Source organism: Tupaia chinensis, unplaced genomic scaffold (assembly GCF_000334495.1).
Source record: "Tupaia chinensis unplaced genomic scaffold, TupChi_1.0 Scaffold140095_1, whole genome shotgun sequence".
Classification (NCBI taxonomy): domain Eukaryota; kingdom Metazoa; phylum Chordata; class Mammalia; order Scandentia; family Tupaiidae; genus Tupaia; species Tupaia belangeri.
The window spans coordinates 958,680-977,246 of record NW_006199974.1 but is presented as its reverse complement, the minus strand read 5'-3'; the positions used below and the strand labels follow the sequence as shown (position 1 = coordinate 977,246).

Genomic DNA, 18,567 nt, shown 5'->3' with positions numbered 1-18,567 from the left:
GTTTCTATAAGGTTATTCAATCCTCGCTTAATTTTGAAGGGAAGACATTGATAAATGAGAAGATGAATAATATGCATCATATGACTTTTCTACTCTGTTGTATTATTAGTCACAGTAAGCAAAATAACTCAATAAATACAAATGATCTATTTAAAATCTGTGAATACTGTTTTAAAAATGTTACTAAAGTCTAATAAAATAGGAGTAATTCTATTATAAGTTCTTAGACTTATATATTTTAGTATTAAGTCTTTTTGAAAAATTATTATTTGAATAAACTGTGATCACATGATACAATAGTATGTAAACTGGATTTTTAAAGTACTTGTAATGAAATCCTTTCTTGGAAGTTCTTAAATCTTACATTTTCCTGGGAGCCAGCAGTTAGCTTAATGGCTATGTCGCTAGATTCCCATGTAGTCGACCGCAGTTTGAGTCCCAGACCCGGTGACTTAAACTCACGCTGGACGTGTGTGCGTGCATGCCCAAGATCCCAAGAGGAGAATGGAGGAGAAGGGATTGCGGCATGGCCATCCCCTTTAGGGGGTGATTTCTCACTTTCTGTCTCTCTGTCTCTCTCTGTCTGTCTGGCGAGCACACGCGCCCCATAGCAAAAAAAAAAAAAAAAACTTTCCAAAAAATTTTTTAAAATTTAAAAAAAAAAAAAAAACTCTCCAAAAATGTTATTAAAGTCTAATAAAATAAGAGTAATTCTAAGTTCTTAGACCTATATTTTTAGTATTAAGTCTTTATGAAAAATTGTTATTTGAATAAACTGTGATCACATGATAAGATAATATGTAAACCAGATTTTTAAAGTACTTGTAATGAAATCCTTTCTTGGAAGTTCTTAAATCTTACATTTTCCTGGGAACCAGCAGTTGGCTTAATGGCTATGTTGCTGTGTTCCCATGTGGTCGACTGTGGTTTAAGTTCTGGACCCTGTGGCTTAAAACTCACACCAGGCACATGTGCGTGCGTGCCCAAGATCCCAAGAGGAGAATGGAGGAGAAGGGATTGCAGCGTGGCCATCCCCCCTGGGAGGTGATTTCTCACTTTCTGTCTCTCTGTCTCCCTCTGTCTTTCTGGCAAGCGCACACCCTCTATAGCAAAAAATTCTCAAAAAAAAAAAAATCTTACATTTTCCTTATTATTTGCACTAAACAATGTACTTATAGTGTGTTTGACTTATTTTTTGTATTTTTAAAAGTCTATAACTAAGCAGATAAGCCCTGTATATCAGTAATTTAATCTAATAATTTATATCATGCTCTGTAGTCCAATATTTGTCTATGGTGATGGGTAGGACCCCCTCTGTGTTTCACACAGTCTTTAAGAAATCCTAGTTTGTTTTTTCTACCTATTGTTAATACCTGCCATTTAATCCTTGAAATTTTCTCCCTCAGCCTGCAAATCAGAACACAGAGTAAGTCACACATGAGAAGTTTTTCTATGCGTCAGCCTGAGGATTAGCACACATCATCTTTTGGGTTTATATTAAATTGACCAGAATGCAGCCACTTGGCCGCTCCTCATTTTAGAAGTGGCTGGGAACTGTAGTCTAGCCATGTGCCCTGAAAAAAAGAAAAAGGAAAAAGAAATGTAGGTATTGCTAAGCACTAGCAGTTTGGGCTACAAGCCACCTTTTGTTCACCGAATATCTGGTTAATTCTTCTGGCATATACAAGATATTCTTCCTTCTCCAAGGAAAATAACCAAAGTGTCACCTGAAATTTCCAGCTGGAAGTCTGTCGTATACCAGCTCAAAACCCAGATCTCTGGGTACAAGGAAATCCTTTGTCAAGTCTAAGCGTGTGGCCCTGGGAACGATATATCTGCCTCCCACCTCTCCATTCAGCCTCTGCATCATAGTGGAAGGGAACCAGGAGGGGCACAGATCTTGTCCATAACCGTTTTCCACTCCCCACAGGCATGCTTTACAGAAGCCTCATATCCGGAGGGTAAGAACCTTCCTTGATTAGAACTCTACTGTCGGGGAAGAATCCCCTTGTCTGTTTTTCTCTGTAGCAACTGACTCCACCACCTGGAAGGTTATTCTTTATTTACTACCCTTTGTAGCCACGTCTGAAATAGGTATGGAAAGGACTCCCTCCTTGAGGAATATAACGGTTTCGAATCCTGCTTCCTGCCTTACCAGGTCGGATATCTCAGTCAGCTAAATTCTTTCTCACAACTTCAGCAGTCTGGGACCAGAAGATAGTATAATGGGGGATGGCCACACTGCGGTCCCTTCTCCTTTGTTCTCCTCTCAAGATTTTGGGCACACATGCACACACACCTGGCGTGAGTTTCAAGCTGCTGGTTCCGGGACTCAAATCACACTCAGCCATGTGGTTGTCTAGTGCCTTTACCACTATGCTACCTGCTGGCCCTCCCAAAAATGTATTTCTTAATCACTTCATAGTTGACTGTATATTGTGGTAGGGCTTCTGTTCCACTGAGAATTCAAGAACTCAGGACTCTTTTTATCGTGTGGCCCTGACCTCATTCAGGTTCGTGGTGTTTGGGAAATAGAAGTAGAATTGCGCTTGAGAGAATGTTGGGGACTAAGCTCAGAAGTGACACACAATTTGTGTTCACATTCCATGACTGGAAATTCAGTCCTCAGCCTCATGGTGTGGCCACACCTAAGTAGAAGGACTGGGGAATGTCATTTAGCTATATGCCTAGGAAAACACAGATATCGACAAGGGCTGCCAGATTCAGCCATAATTCCTCTATGCACGTAACAATAACCTTCTTTCTTCTTTGTACAAATGTATAAATGGTTTTACTGTGTGCGGTGAACAGTATATCTATTTATTAGACACATGACATAATAAATGAGGTATGTCACTGGTATAATTGTTTACCTTTATTCTGACATAGTTTTTAGTTGGTTGTTCTGAATAAATACAAATTTGTGAATTAATCAAATAAACAAATACTCTAAGAAGATTGCTATTAAAATGAGCTTGTCTAAAAGTACTTTTAAAACTAGGAGAGTCATTTTTTCCATTTCTTCTATTTCCTTGTGACAGGACCTTGCTGTGTCACTAGCCTCCTACCTCAGCCTCCCAAGTAGCTGGGGCTATAAGCGTATACCACGTTGGGCTGGCTGTTGTTGGGAATTATAGCGATTGTCAGTTACCATAGTTTGAGAAGTAACAACGGTGAATACTTACTGTGGTGGAAGTGATAGCACAACATATTTCCGATGTTCAGCTTTGCATGTTAAGCTGTGTGTAAAAACAAGAATAAAAGTCAGCTAAGATTCTTGGGAAAAGAGTGAATAAATGTGAGGAGTGGAAGAAGGGTGTATAAGAGATGTGCAAGGTAAATGCTGGTTCCCACATGCATTTTTGCTGTGATTTTGAGATGGCACGTACCTTCCTCTATTCCATTATACAGATGGATTTATCCAAAACATTTCTAGATCTTATTAATGACCCAAGGCTTATGCCAAACACCAGGAATGAGAAACAAATGACAAGGCCTCACTGTGACAAGTGTTATGGCAAGAATATGTGGGAGTATAAGATAAAGTCGCAGTAAATGTCTCTGGCATCCATTAGGGAACATACCCAAGCAGCACCTCCATTTAATCCTGAAAGAGGACTGGCAATGGTGGATAAGGATGTTCAGGGCAGAGAAACAGAAATGAAGAAGAGCATGGGTCTTGGAGATAAGCTTTGATATGCTGCGAGTTATTCTGCAGGTAAGATGTTTAGTGAGAGATAAGTCTGGAGAAATTAACAAAGAATAATTTGTATGACATGTTATCTTCATCAGCCAAGCTGGTAGTAACAAAATACCACAGGCTGGGTGACTTAAACATCAGATATTTATTTCTCACAATTCTGGGAACTGGGGAGTCCCAAGATCTCAGTGCATAGAGAGAGAGGGAGTGCTTGTGTCTTTTCCTCTTATAAGGGTGCTAATCCCATCATGAGGGGACCACCCTCATGACCTCATCTAACCTAATTACCTCCCAAGAGCTCCACTTTCAAATACATCACACTGGAGGTTCAGGTTTTAACAAATGAAAGAGTGAAGGAACACAAACATGTGGACAATAACACATGAGGGAGAGTTCAAACTTTACTCTAAAATCAGGGAGAAAGTAATGAATTAAAAGCAAGGGAATAATAGCAAATTTGTATCTCAGAAAATTCTCTAGGCATAAGGTTTTGGAGAGTGAATTAGAGTAGAGAAAACTAGAAGCAGGGAGACAAATAGACAATTGAATTGTCCTGTTCTTAAATTGAATATCTGAATTTCCTAAGGAATGTATTATTTCATTACCATGGCCATTCGTAATGCATTTTAATCATATTGCAATACAATTATCTTAAAATTGCTTCAGTTAATGATAGCAATCAGTCAAAAAGAGTCATTAAACTATTTTCATTGTTACTACTCATGGCTTTGATTGGTGAAGAAGATTTTGTTTTCATTTTAGAGTCATCATAATTCTTTTCAGTGGATGTGTTCTGTGGTCTCTGATCATTCTAATCGTTCACTTTATGATACTTCCCCATACTTGGGTTTCTTCATACAAGATTTATAATTAATTATAAGTTTTCTTTCTTGATTTAACAAATCAAATAGAATTGCTATCTTTACTTAACTAGGACAGCGAAATCTCCTGAAAGTAGTAATTACTTTTCTGCTGTATATTTATATATTCTTAAATGATTAAGAAAAGTAGCTAAATAATAACTGTTATCTCAACTGAAATGAATTATTCAGCATGTGAAATCAGAGAGTTAATACCCATTTTTGAAGCATTTGTAATTATTATTATTATTTTCATGATAGCTTGTGTGCATTCACAAGGGAGGGAAAACCCTTGCCAAGGTGTCACGATGCCATGATCCCTTCCCCAGTCGTCCAGCTCCTCAGGATCATGGGAGCACATGAGCACGTGCCCAGAATGTTTTCAGGCCAACCCAGAGATCTGAATCCAAGGTCAGTCATGTGACTTCTAGCACTATGCTACAGTGCACAGCTATGGACTCTCCCACCTCAGCTGAACCTGTTTGTCGTTATTTATTTCAATTTAAGTATAGTCCTTCAAGTTTTCAAATTATAATATAATTTTATTACTCTGTCCCCATGTTGACTAAGATTAAAAGAATAATTATAGCTAGTTATTAGATGTTTATTTTGTGCCAGGAACTATGCTAAGTACTTCATATGTATCACACAATTAAACCCACTCAATCAATGACCTTGATGAAGGACTGTGATCATCTGTTCTATCTAGGTTAGGTTGTTCATCCTAGCCCACACAGTTTATAAGTGTTGGAGTGTTAGAACCCAGATTTTCTAAACTGGAGGCCCAGCTCTTTGGAGGTAGAAATGCTCCAAGTCATCTCTATTGCAGACAGACTAATCATGAGTCTTCATTCCCCAAAAAAATATATTAAGTGATTTCATACCATTTAGTTCAATTTTTTGGTAGAGCACCTTTGAGCAATTTCATCCTTTGAAGAGAAACCATTTTAAGCATCTGAAGAAGTACATAGCTTAGTAAAGCTAAGACAGTAAATATATGTTATTCAGACAATTCAAAAAATATTTATTGATCAGTTGAGTATATGCTTTGTGGCAAGTTCATTCTGGACTACTCTGCCCTCATGATATTTTCAATCTAGTGGAGACAAAGAACACTAAATGAATGATCTCTCCCAGCAAAATGTCCTGAAAGTATCAGCCAAAGTACATTGTCTAATAGGCTCTCTTCTGTGCTAAGGGTTCAGAATGAATAATTGCCAAGTTGGGTAAGACCCTTGGCTTCTGTAATAAAGAGTCCTATCTCTGTTGGGGGGCACCAAGAACTATATTATGGAAGGACTGAGCTCAAAAAACAATAGTCTGGGGACCAGCAAATGACATAATAGTTACTTCACTGGCCTCTCACATGGTCAACCGTGGTTCGAGTCCCAGACCCAGCAGCTTAAAACTCACACTGAATGCATGTGTGTGTGATCAAAATTCTGAGAGGAGAATGGAAAAGAAGGGATTGCAGCATGGCCATCCCCATGGGTCATTTTCTCACTTACTGTTTCTTTGTCTCTCTCTGCTTCTCCAGCAAGTGCATGCACCTATAGCAAAAATCTCTCTATAATTTAAAAAAAAAAATGATATTCTGAGAAAACTAGTACAATGTGGTGTTCTGAGAGACTAGGCTACATGGGAAGGTTCTGGGTTCATGTCTGAAGATCTCCCGGTTTGTGTCCAGAGACCTCCCTGAGCACAGCAGGTATGCCTGTGACCATGATCTGGGGCTGCTGATTATAAGTATAGATCATGGTGTTGAATCCTGTCAGGAATACTGTCTCTCTCTCTCTCTCTAGCTCATTTAGAAATACATAAACTTTAAAGAAAAAGAGAAAGAGAGAGACAGAGAATAACTGAGAAAAGAAAAGCTTACCACAGTTAGGCATTATGGTATAATGAAGTAACTTTGGAATCTAGAACCAAATAGAACTTGTAATGGATTCTGGAGTGGCTACTTACTAGCAATGCAGTAAGGTCAAACAAACTAACCTCTCCAAATGAGTTTATTCATACATAAAATACTGAAAATATTAATTTGTTAATGTGTTCAACACGAACACCCAATGCCTCCCATGTGCTTGTTGAACCCACCTCACAGGGCTGTGGTTATAACTAACTGAAATATTGTATGATAAGCCCCAGGCACATAGCAGGTGTTTAAGGAATTTAGGTTGGTTTGATTTTCTCCCCTATCAATGCATTGTGATTGTTGTTGTTGTTTTCTTTCTATCCTGGATTTTATCTTCTATTCCTATAAGTGAGAAACTCTAGTGCCCAGGAAAGGCCAGGCTATGAGAAATGCTGATTAGTACCATACAGACTGATTAAACTAAGTCAAGTAGGACCCACACAAGATTACTGGAACTATACAGTCAAATCATCCAAATACAAAATAGACTTTTTGGAAGGAAAATTGTATCAGGGTACAATTTAAGCTTCTGGTAAGAAGAAACTCATCTTTTACTATAACTTTAACATGGAATCCAGAGTGATCTTGGTCTGACAAGATGGCTCCATTCTCATCATGTCTAACTTCTATCTATGATCCAGAGCTTTGGTCTAGAGCAATCCTACCAGCAAGGGCTTAACATTGTAGCCACACTTGTTGCTTGCAGAGTAAGAAATTATTTGGCAAGCTGGTAGCGCCATGCTAAAAGGCGACCCTCTGAGAGGCAATCCCAAATGGAAAGATCTCCCTGAGCATGCTGGCTGCATGCTTACCCATGATCCAGCACTGGCTGAGACTGGGATGAGTTTCCGTGTTAGGACCCTGTTGGGATGCTAACTCACCTCCCCTTACCTCTCTCTCATACTCATGGAAGAAGTAAATGAATTTTTAAAAAGAAAAAAAAATCCATTCTCTGATGGGCTGCTGAGATTCACAGAGGCTTTATTACTAAAAGGAAAAGAAGAGGAAATGGATGTTGAGGGTTCAGTGAACCACAAAAGCCAAATTAGGATCAGAAACCTTCACATTAAGAGCATGAGATAAAAATACACTGACATTTGTGCAAAAATCTCCTGGACAAGGAGAAGCTTTGGATCCTGGCCCTGAGCTAGAATTCTGGGGCCTGGGTTGCTCACCACAATGCTTGAGGATAGTGATTTTGGACTAAAATGTTCTTCACCAGGAATAAAATGGCCTAATTTGTATATAAGAGAGATAACTCAGCCAGCATTTAGAAGATAGATTTGAAAGGAGGCAAGAAGACCAAGCAGAAGAAGGAATGATGAGGCAGTAGTGGCCGAGATCATATTAAAAGGTATTTTGAGAATTAGAATCAAAGAACTTAAGAACATGTATCATTCAGGATAGGCTAAACTGTTGTTTCGAGTGGAATTTTAATAACTCAGACATCCATTAATGACAGGATATGTTCTGAGAAATGCACTTTATCTTGTCACTGTGCGAACATCAGGGAGCACACTTACACTATGCAATACACCTAGGCTACATGGTGTAGTCTCTTATAACCTCATGGGGCCTCTGTTGGGTATGCAGTCTGTTGATAGAAATGGCATTTCGTGACACATGGCTGTAATTAGAATCCACAAGGCTAGGGATCTGTATTAGTTAGAGAAGGCTGACAATGATTATAAATACACTCAACATATTTAATGGCTTGTATGTAATAGATGTCTATTTTTTCACCCAGATAATAGTCAAGACAGATGTTTCTGGTTAGCAGGTGACTCTTCATGCAGTAATTTTTCCACTTCTAGTCACTTTTTTTTTTTCTTTATGAGAGAGGAAGAGAAAGAAAGGAAAAGAGACAGAGATAGGTATTTTTGGTGGGGCCTTGCCTTATTGCACTCCTGTGGCACCTTCCCAGTTAGCTAGGACTATAGGTGCCTATAGCCACGCCCAGCATGAGGAACTGAATCCAGACCTCCTTTGCATTTTTCAGCCTCCCAAGAGGTATCACTACCCGTGCACCTCCACAGTTGGGCCTCAAATCTCTTCTGACGTGTTATATTTTAAAAAACAATATTTCGTTCCACATTTAGTAGTGAAAATAATACTATCATGAAATTTGTAACAACTCTAATTTGAAAGACATGACTCAAAAGAAACAGGGCCCAGCTAACAGTAAAGCAGTAATGCAACTAGGCCCACATGGCAGGGTTCTGGGCTTGCATCCTGGGACCTCTCTGCACAGACGGTACACACATGTGCCCGTGATCCAGGCTGTCTGAGAAGACCCTGTTAGGGCTGCCTAACTCTCTGCGCCTTTCTCTCTCTCTTTCATAGAAAATATAAATAGTGTAATGGCTATGTTACTGGACTCCCATGTAGTCGACTGTGATTCGTGTCCCGGACCCGGTGGCTTAAAACTCAACGCCAGGCATGTATGTGTGCGTGCCCAAGATCCCGAGAAGAGAATGGAGGAGAAGGGATAGCAGTGTGGCCATCCCCCCTGGGGGGTGATTTCTCGCCTTCTGTCTCTCTCTTTCTGTCTGTCTGGTGAGCGCACGTGCCCTGTAGCAAAAAAAAAAATATATATATATAGATAGATAAATTATGAAAAAAGATAAGTGAATACACGAATAAACAGAATATAGAAATATCCATTGAGAGGAAAAAGTCCCTGTGATAAAATGTTGAGGGCCAAATTAGGTTCAGAGGCTCACACTAAGAATGTAAGATAAGGGCTGGCCCCACAGCCTAGTGGTTAAGGGAACCAGATCCCACATGCTCAACTGTGGTTCAAATCTGGGCCCAGTGTGAGAATCACACCACATGCGTGCATGAATCCACAATCCCATTGGGCTGGAGACACTGAGGAGAAGGCATTGTGGCGTGATGACACTTGGGGTACTTTCTTCCTCTCCCTGTCTGTCTGTCTCTCTGGAGAGTGTGCACACCCCTGGCAAATAAAGACAAGAACGTATGATAAAAATTTACTCATATTTGAGAAAAATCTCCTGGACAAGGAGGAACTTTGAATACTGATCCTGAGCAAAGGTTCTGACCTTTAGCAGCACTCATCTGGAAGAATTTTTAAGACATTACATTCATTTTTTATTTACCCAAAGTGGAGAGAAATATTTCTTCAAGTAGATTAAGAAAACAGGTCTTGGTGTTTGGCATGGTCATTTTAGTTCCCTGGACAACTCACTTCTATGAAATGGCTGATTCTCGGCCAAAGGCATGCGAGTGAAGTGTTATCAGAGATCTTTCACTTTCCTCAGAGAAAAGTGGGGAAGCCACTCATTTTAAGGATACAAAACTATAGATAAGAGATGCTAAATGGCTTTTGTTTTTCTTTCCTTGTTTGATTTCTTATTTACATTTAGTCGTTGTGCATCTTTATCACCTGCTCATAACAAGCAGAAATGACTCTGGCTGGTATTCTTTCTACCATAGGACGACCATGACTAGTGTTATAGAACCAAAAGTAGAGAAAATTCCAAAATCAGTGGAATTAACAATAGCCAGTGTAACCCACAGTTAGAAAGGGGTGAAGACTAAGAAAAACCAGTTGAAATGGGTGATTTTTTTTAAAAAGGTACTGACACTCAAAAAAGCAATTTTAGAAATGTGTAGGAGTAGCAAGAAAAAATAAAAGATTGGGGAGGATATAATATTTTAGGGTGTGTGTATATATGTTTTTTTAAGGAATTATTTATTTATTTCCATTTGTTGTTATTATTTTTTAATTTGACCAGACAGAGACAGGGAGAGAGAGAGAGAGAGAGGGAAAATAAGAAAGTAAGCCACCAGGTCTGGAATTTGAACGGCAGTTGGCCATGTGGGAATACAGCACCTTTAACCACCATGCCACCTGCTGCTCCAATATATATATAATATTCTGATAATATTCTGATTTTTAAATAGAAAATAAAAGTACTGGTAGCAGATGGCATACCAGTTACGTTACTGGGCACACACATGGCTGACTGCATTTCAAGTCCTAGACCCAGTGGTTTTAAACTCACACCAGGCAAGTGTGTGTGCATGCCCAAGATCTCAGGAGGAGAATGGAGGAGAAAGGTTTGCAGCATGGCCATCACCCCAGGGGGTGATTTCTTGATTTCCCTCTAGCTCTCTCTCTCTCTCTCTCTCTCTCTCTAGTGAGAATTTGCACCCTAATGCAAAAACCTCTAAAAACAAAAAAAGAAAGAAAATTAAAGTACCTTTTAAAACTAATTTTTTATCTTCCTGCATTTGGATTTTTTTTTGTTCCTGTCAGAATGTTTGTATAAACAACATATTTTAGTAGAATTCCAGGGAAAATTGTTTTCCTTTGGGTTTTGAAAAAAATTAATAGTGAGAAAAATGAGGGGACCACGAAAATTTCATGGACTATAGATTAAAGTACAAGTTTTGTGCAAAAAAATCTTGAAATACATACATAGTTTTTCCTAGTACGCATTTTTTGAACTTTTTCAAACCCGTTGATATATGTACAAAGCAAATGCATTATTGCTGGTCACGGAGGGAATTCTCCACAGAATGCAGAATTAAGGCCCTTTGGCAAGAATGGCAAGTAGGACACTTGTGATTGCTCTATGTCGCAAAGGAATACACAGCTTATATTCAAATTAAAGCAGTATTTGTGTAACAGCGTGAACAGGTCTAAGGGCTACCCTTCCATATTTTAGTTGCTTAATCTTCCAGAAGTTACCAGGAGACTACACTTAGATACCTCCTGTAATTTATGCCAAATATGAAGAAGGGGGACTTGAGTAAGCCGCATCTATCCTAAATACGTGACTTTTTCTTGGATATTCTGAATTCTGCATTTAGAAGAGAAAATCATTTAAAATATACTCATAAAGACAAGTCTGTTCTGGGACCAGCAAAGGAGTAATGTAGTGTCACTGGACTCCCACATGGCTGGCTGCAGTTCAAGCCCTGGACCTGGTGACTTGAAACTCATGCCAGGCGCATGTGTGTGCATACCCAAAATCCTGAGAGAAGAATGGAGGAGAAGGGATTGTAGCATGGCCATCCCCCTTGGGGGAGGGGTGATTTGTTGCTTTCTGTCTCTCTAACAAGCTCACGCACCCTACAGCAAAAATCTTTCTCAGAAACAAACAAACAAAAAAAACAACAAAAACACAAGTGTGTTCCTGTCTTTCGTATGTCCTATATGAATAGCATGCCTAAAGTACCTTCTACTCTTCCAAGAAAGACATTTACTTAGTTTAGCCCTATACTGTTTTAGCATAGTATTCTTTTTCCTCTTTAAATAATTTTTGTAATTTATGATTTACATATAATCTTTACACATCTTTGTAGGGTACAGAATGATCTTTAAATTATGTATATAGTGTGTAATAAACAAATTGAGGATATAAACATATTCACCACCTTCAATATTTAACATATGTTATGAACATTCACAACTCACTCCAATGGATATTCTCCAGGTATGTACTAAATAATCTGTTCTTTACTGTGTGATACAGTTTTTAAGAAAAACTTATTGATAAAAACTCAGGCAACAAATGGTCCCATAAATTAACAAAAATAACCTTATGATAGTCAATGAAAGAAGAATTTATAATTTCCATGTAGAGAACTATGGGAGATAAAATTTATCATCTGAAAATAATCTGTGAGTATCAATCATTGGTCTAGAGATAGGTAAAATTGTACATAGTAGCTCAACTAGGAAGAGAGAGAGAAAAAAAGAACACTTTTACTCACACACTGTGAGTTCTTTACAGTGCATAAAGAAATAAGTCCTTGAGGGACCAGCAGATGGCGTAAAGGTTACAGCACTGTACTCCCACATAGTCAACCATAGTTCGAGTCCTGGACCCAGAAGCTTGAAACTCATGCCAGGTGCAAGTGCGTGCATGCCCCAAATCCTGAGGAGAATGGAGGAGAAGGGATTGCACATGGCCATCTCCCTGGGGAGTGATTTCTGGCTTTCTGTCTCTCTGTCTCTCTGGCGAGTGTATGCACTCTACAGCAAAAATCTCTCAAAAAAAAAGAAAGAAAGAAAGAAAGAAAACCATTGAAAAGGGCAAAAAATAAAACAAAATTGGAAAGATGTTTAAAGTGAAGACATGGTAAAGCCAGTGATTGGGTGATTTACACACTATACAAAGTTCTTGATTTTAGACTTTTTAAAAATAATTTATTTAATTTTTATTTATTATTATTATTGTTATTTTAATTTGACCAGAGAGAGAAAGAAGGAAAGTGAAAAAGCAAGACTCAGGTCCAAGACTCAAACCACAGTCAGCTATGTAGGAGTCTAGCACCTCAACCACCACTCCATCTGTTGGCCCCAGTTTTAGCCTTTTTCAAATTAATTCCAAAGAAGGACTCGGGCATTTGGACCTTTCCTCTGTTTTATACAATGAGTAATGGTTGTAATAAATATATAAATTAAAACTTGTGGCGACAACTCTCTATCAAATAACTGATGGATGTGTATTTAAACCTGCTTGTATGGAAAGTAGTTGAATCTGCATTTAGTCCAGTCAATGTTATTATCAATATGTGTAGATCTATCCTTTTTTTCCTAGTTCTTTTGTGTTCTTATATGTCTATTTGTCTCTCTTTAACTTTCCTGGTGTAATAGTCCCTTAAGTATTTCCTGAATAGTTGATTTTGTTTTGGTGAATTCTTTCAGCATTTGTTTACCTGAGAATGATTTTGTTTATACTTCCTATTTGAAAAATAACCTTTCTGGGTATAGTACTCTTGGCTGAAATTGCTTTTCTTGCAGAGTTTTAATTATCTTCCTATCTTTCTTTGCCTGCATTACTTCTGTTGAGAGATCCAATGTTAGTCTAAAGAGTAAACTTTGCTAAGTAATTTGGTGTTTCGCTCTTCCCATTTTAAGAATAATTATGTTTGATTTTTACCAATTTGACTATGCTATGCCTTGCAGAGGATCTTCTTATGTTCTGTTTATTGTCCTTTCTATCTCCTGGATTGGGATGCCTGCATGCCTCTCTAAATTTAGAACATTTTCAGTTAACATATTATGAAACATGTTTTCTTTCTTTTTTAAAGAATTATTCTTATTTAATTTTATTTATTTATTCATTTTATGTTAATTTGACCAGAAAAGACAGAGAGAGAGAGAGAGAGAGAGAGAGAGAAAGTGAGAAAGCAAGCCACTGTGTCCGAAACTCGAACTGTGGTCAGCCATGTGGGAGGGTCCAGCTCCTCAACCACCATGCCACCTGCTGATCTCCATGAAACATGTTTTCTGTGTCTCTACCTGTCTCTTCACCTTCTGGAATACATATTATGTGGATACTTGGCCATTTAATAATGCCTGGGATTTCCCATATGTTGTCCTCAGTTTTAATGGTTATTCTTTTGTTCTTTTCAATTGCTTGGACTGAATTGAAGCTTCTGTCTGAGGTAGAGATTCTTTGTTCTCCATGGTCTAATCTGCTGTTGGTACTTGGTGTGAGGTTTTACTTTCTGCATCATGTTCTTTATCAGCAGAAATTCTCTTTGATTCTTTTTCAGTGTGTCTATCTCCTTATGTAGCTCCTTTTTCAAGTCATGGAAGGATTTCCTCTTTCCTGGAATTAGTTCTCTTTTTTGCTCTTGCTTCTCATTGAGTTGTGTTTCCATGAATATTCTGAACTCTTATTCTGACATTTCTGTGATCTCTTGTATTTTATCTATTATTGGTGAGTTATGTTTCTTTGAGGAGGAGGTGTTTCCTGATTTCCTCCTATTTCTTGGGGCTCTGCTTTGATTGTTAATCAGCTGGTGGTATACTCACTTCATCCTACTTCTTCAGAGTATTTTTCTGTGGTTTTACGCTCCTGCACTTCTTTATGATACGCATAAGCTCTGTGCTAATTCCCCTCCTCTTCTGTGTTTGAGAATGTGGGATCCACAGTAGGAGTTCTGGGTTCAGGTCTTCACAGGGGAATTTCTCTTCTTTTACTGCTAGTGGAATTACAAGGAAAGAATTTCTCCAGAGTCTCCTATTTTGGGGCGTTTGGTTCTGTATGCTCACCCCTAACTGCTTCCATTGTGGATGGAGGCTGAGCTGACAGAAAGTAAAGTACATCACTTTGTGTGGTGCGCTATGCAGAGTGGGCGGAGAACCCCTCCTCCGCCAGCAGGCTGAGCAAGGGTCCCTGCTGATGAGCTCAACTGATGGCTCCGCCTGGGCCTGCCAATTAGTCCTGTCTCTGGGATTGCAGGTTCTCCCTGTTGTGCCTTCTCTACCATAATAAGACTCTTAATTAAGCTTCTACGTGCTATAGTACACTAACTTCATTAACCCAACAATTTTACCTTTTTTATTTTGAGAGGTTTTTTTGGTTGTTGTTGTTTTGTTTTGTTTTGCTAAAGGGTGTGTGCACTCGCCAGAAAGAGAGAGAGAGACAGAGAGACAGAAAACAAGAAATCACCCCTCCAGGGGGGATGGTCACGCCGCAATCCCTTCTCCTCCATTCTCCTCTTGGGATCTTGGGCACACATGCACATGCACCCAGCGTGAGTTTAAGCCACCGGTCCGGGACTCAAACCATGGTCGACTACATGGGAGTCCAGCGACATAGTCATTATGCTAACTGCTGGTCCCAACTCAACATTTTAAATATATTGGAATGTTTGTTTGGAAAAATGCTTACTTGTATTACATGAAGCCATATGCGATTCTAAATATCTTGCATTTAAATTTTAACATCAACAGTTATATAGCTCTATGAAGTATTTCCATCGAAGAGCCTTCTACGTCTCAAAAAAAATGAGGAAGGAATAAAAGAGCTTAAAAATACTTCTAATACATAAATAAAGTACCTGTTTTGAAGACTTTTAGGTCATTAATGAAAATATTGGGTTGTCAGAAAAGTCAGTATTATTTTCTATGCAAAAATGCATCATGACTTTTCTGACAACCCAATGAATGTATGTAAAGACATCTACTGCTCTGAGTATGCTTTGAATTTCACTATTTTTACAAAACTCTTTCAAGGGGAAGGACCTTATTATATAAAAATACCTTCTCTGTTGCATTTGGGTAGCATGGGTAGCTACTTTTAAATATTTGTAGTAAGATGATATATTTGGGCAGATCCGACTTAAATTAGAAATCTTTTTAAGTGTGACCACGATATTTATGTTCACTTCTCCTTTTTTCCTTTATGTTATTTTTTCCTCTTCTTTTTACTTCCTCTTTATTGCAGATGCTGGGTTACAAGCTGGCACTGATTTTTATTAGAATTTAACATTATTGAGTAGTTCTAGGTTGCCAAAAAATGAACAGCCATCTCTGTTTCCTTACATACTAGATTTAGTATATAGTTCATTTAAACTTGTTCACCAGGAGGCTAGTTTATTCTGGAAATGGAAATCAAGAGAATTATTATTACATGGATATTTTTATTTTAAATAGCTTTAATATTACTTTAAGGGGGGAGAGACTGCCATCTTGTGTATACTGTGTTTATTGCTGCATACAAGTGGATCCAGTCAGAGTTCAGATTCAGTTTAGTTCTAGGTTAAACTAAAATTACATTAAAGGCTAATAAGCATTTGTAAAACGGTTGAAGGTGTTTATCATTCTTCTGATTTCTAAAATAAATAAATAAAACATAGCATTGGGGACATGTATTCCTTTAGCACCTGAGAAAACATTATAGAGATCATCTCATTTCTATTTTTTGAACAAGTTAATCCTGGAGTTCAGAAACAAACAGAATATTCCAGAACTGTCAAAGCACACTCTATAATTATAAAATAAGATTTTTTTTAAAACTCTGAAATTAAAGCTGTTTGAAAAAAAATGAATGTGAAAGGTTGATCTTGAATATGACATCAATAACAATAAACTCCGAATTTTATTGTAGAGCTAACTAACATTTCCTGGTTTCATCTGTAAATTTCTTCCCCTTTTTTTATCTCATCATCACCATAAAAAAAAAGATGTTTTAATAGGGGTAATAGTGCAGCTAATAACCGCAAAGCATGTGGTGTTAAAAAATGCCTGGGAACCTCAGTGTGCGGTAGAGGTAGCCTACCTTCAGTTTGATGGTGGACACACAGGCTGTGCAATAATTTCATGCATATTAGTGCCATCTTGTGGTTAGATGCAATATTGCAACAAAACACTACTACCAGAAGGATATCCTCGGTTTTGTTAGAAGTTTTTGAACCAACAAACTAAATAACTTTTTAAAATGTATTTCTTTTTGTATCCTGATATCACACCACCACAATATATTTTTATTACAACTTGATTACAGGTTGAAACTTAAACAGTGATGTATACCGAATGCATTTCAGGTGAACGGGTCCCTAAGGGAATGTGGGAATGCACATCAGATGGAAAGGCCATCCTCAAATCCAACTTCCAGAAAGTTTACCTGAGACTGAAGTGTAGTTGATGGTATTTTGACATTAGTGACCTATAATTCCAAAAGGCCTGGGTATGCTGGACCTTATCTCTTGACCCTTTTCTTCTAATATCGCATGTATCCATCTTCTTCCTGTAAGACTGCAACATTATCCACTACACACAAAAACTAGACATGAGCATTTTTGAGTTCCATCATGTACCTAGTACATACTTACACAGTAAGTGGCGAAATGTTTGCTAAAAGTGAATTTTAAGAATATTTACACTTTATCTAAAAAAGTTTTATTTTTATAAGAAGCAAGAATAAAAATGAAAAATTAGATAGATAGATAGATAGATAGATAGATAGATAGATAGATAGATAGATATAAAGATATATAAAAGTATAGGAATAGCCTCTGTACCCTACTGTTGGTCTACCCAAAATCTCACAAGAGCCTCATGTTATAACATATCGGCCAAGTCCCCCTCCTCAGACCTCTGTCAGCCTCCAGCAATGTCATAAAATATTCAGTAATACATGAAACTTCTTGTCAACTTTGCAAGCTGTGAACTCCTTTATGTCAGCTTCCACTATAAAATAATGACCTTTGGTATCCTTTGTTTCTTCATCAATAAATCTGTGATAGAGATTTCTGGCCACAGAATTCATAGACTTTTTTGGCTGATGTAGGATCTTATATTTACTAATTATTGCCTTGTTAATTTCTTCAATAACATCATTAATTTGAGAATAGGTTAAATGTGATTCCTGGTATGCAGGAACACTATCAAACTCATCACAAGTTATAACTGGCACTTCTTTAATATTCTTTGTTCCTTCGGCAGCTTCTTTGTGGGTGCAGGTTCCTCAAGTTTGACAGGTTCTTCAGGGTCAACCTCTGATCCTTTAGCCGTGCTCTGGGTTACTGTTACTCCAGGCAAACCGAGAGGAATGTTCTCTTTGAGATGTTCTGCATCTTTATAATCTTCTTCGAGAGATTCACAGAGTTTCTTGAGTGAGCTATTGGTTTGTTCTTGATATTGAATTTCCAGTTTCACTTTATTCAGAAGTTCATTTACCACAATGATCTCATCTCCTATTTTATGTAACATAGACTTCCAAGTGGATTCTTGACCACAGTTTCTTAATGACAGAGGTTTTTGGTTTTTTTTTAATTGCTCATCTTTTCATTAACCTGAGAGCATGGCTGTTCCAGCTCGGGGGATGTTATCCTTTAAGCCTCTCTTGTGAGTCCAGGAGCCAAGGGCACAGTACTCACCAATATGGTGCAAACCGTGGACGCCTCCTAAATACCTTTTTGTATAATGTATTTTTTTTATTTCAAATTATTTATTTGCATTCATTCACTGTACATCATTACAGTATACAAACTGAGATTTTCCATCCAGAGTACACTGTATATTGTCTCAATCAAGCACATGAACATACATGTTATTGTCAGCAAATGATCTTCCATTTCTTGTTTTCTGTATGTTTTGCTTTTTTCCCCCCATCCTTGATTCCCTATCTCTTACCCTCTGCCATCTCCCACTCTCCTCCCACACTGTCTCTGGTATCTATGTTTGCTTTCTATACCATTTTCCCCCCACATTTTATTGAACCACCAAAGACCCTAATCAATCCAAATACCCTCATAGCAAACACAGGTGACACACACATTTCCATGAACACAAGTCTAACTTTACGCATCCTATAAAG

General features: G+C 38.0%; 1 protein-coding gene and 1 pseudogene across 5 annotated transcripts in view; one reads left to right on the top strand and one right to left on the bottom strand.

The window, feature by feature from the left end:
- The window catches only part of MCTP1 (multiple C2 and transmembrane domain containing 1), a 418,517-nt gene that overhangs the window by 101,822 nt on the left and 298,128 nt on the right, over positions 1-18,567 (top strand). The gene's annotated exons all lie outside the window — the stretch shown is intronic.
- Positions 17,305-18,567, bottom strand: part of LOC102496509 (spindle and kinetochore-associated protein 1 pseudogene) — a 7,271-nt pseudogene continuing 6,008 nt past the window's right edge.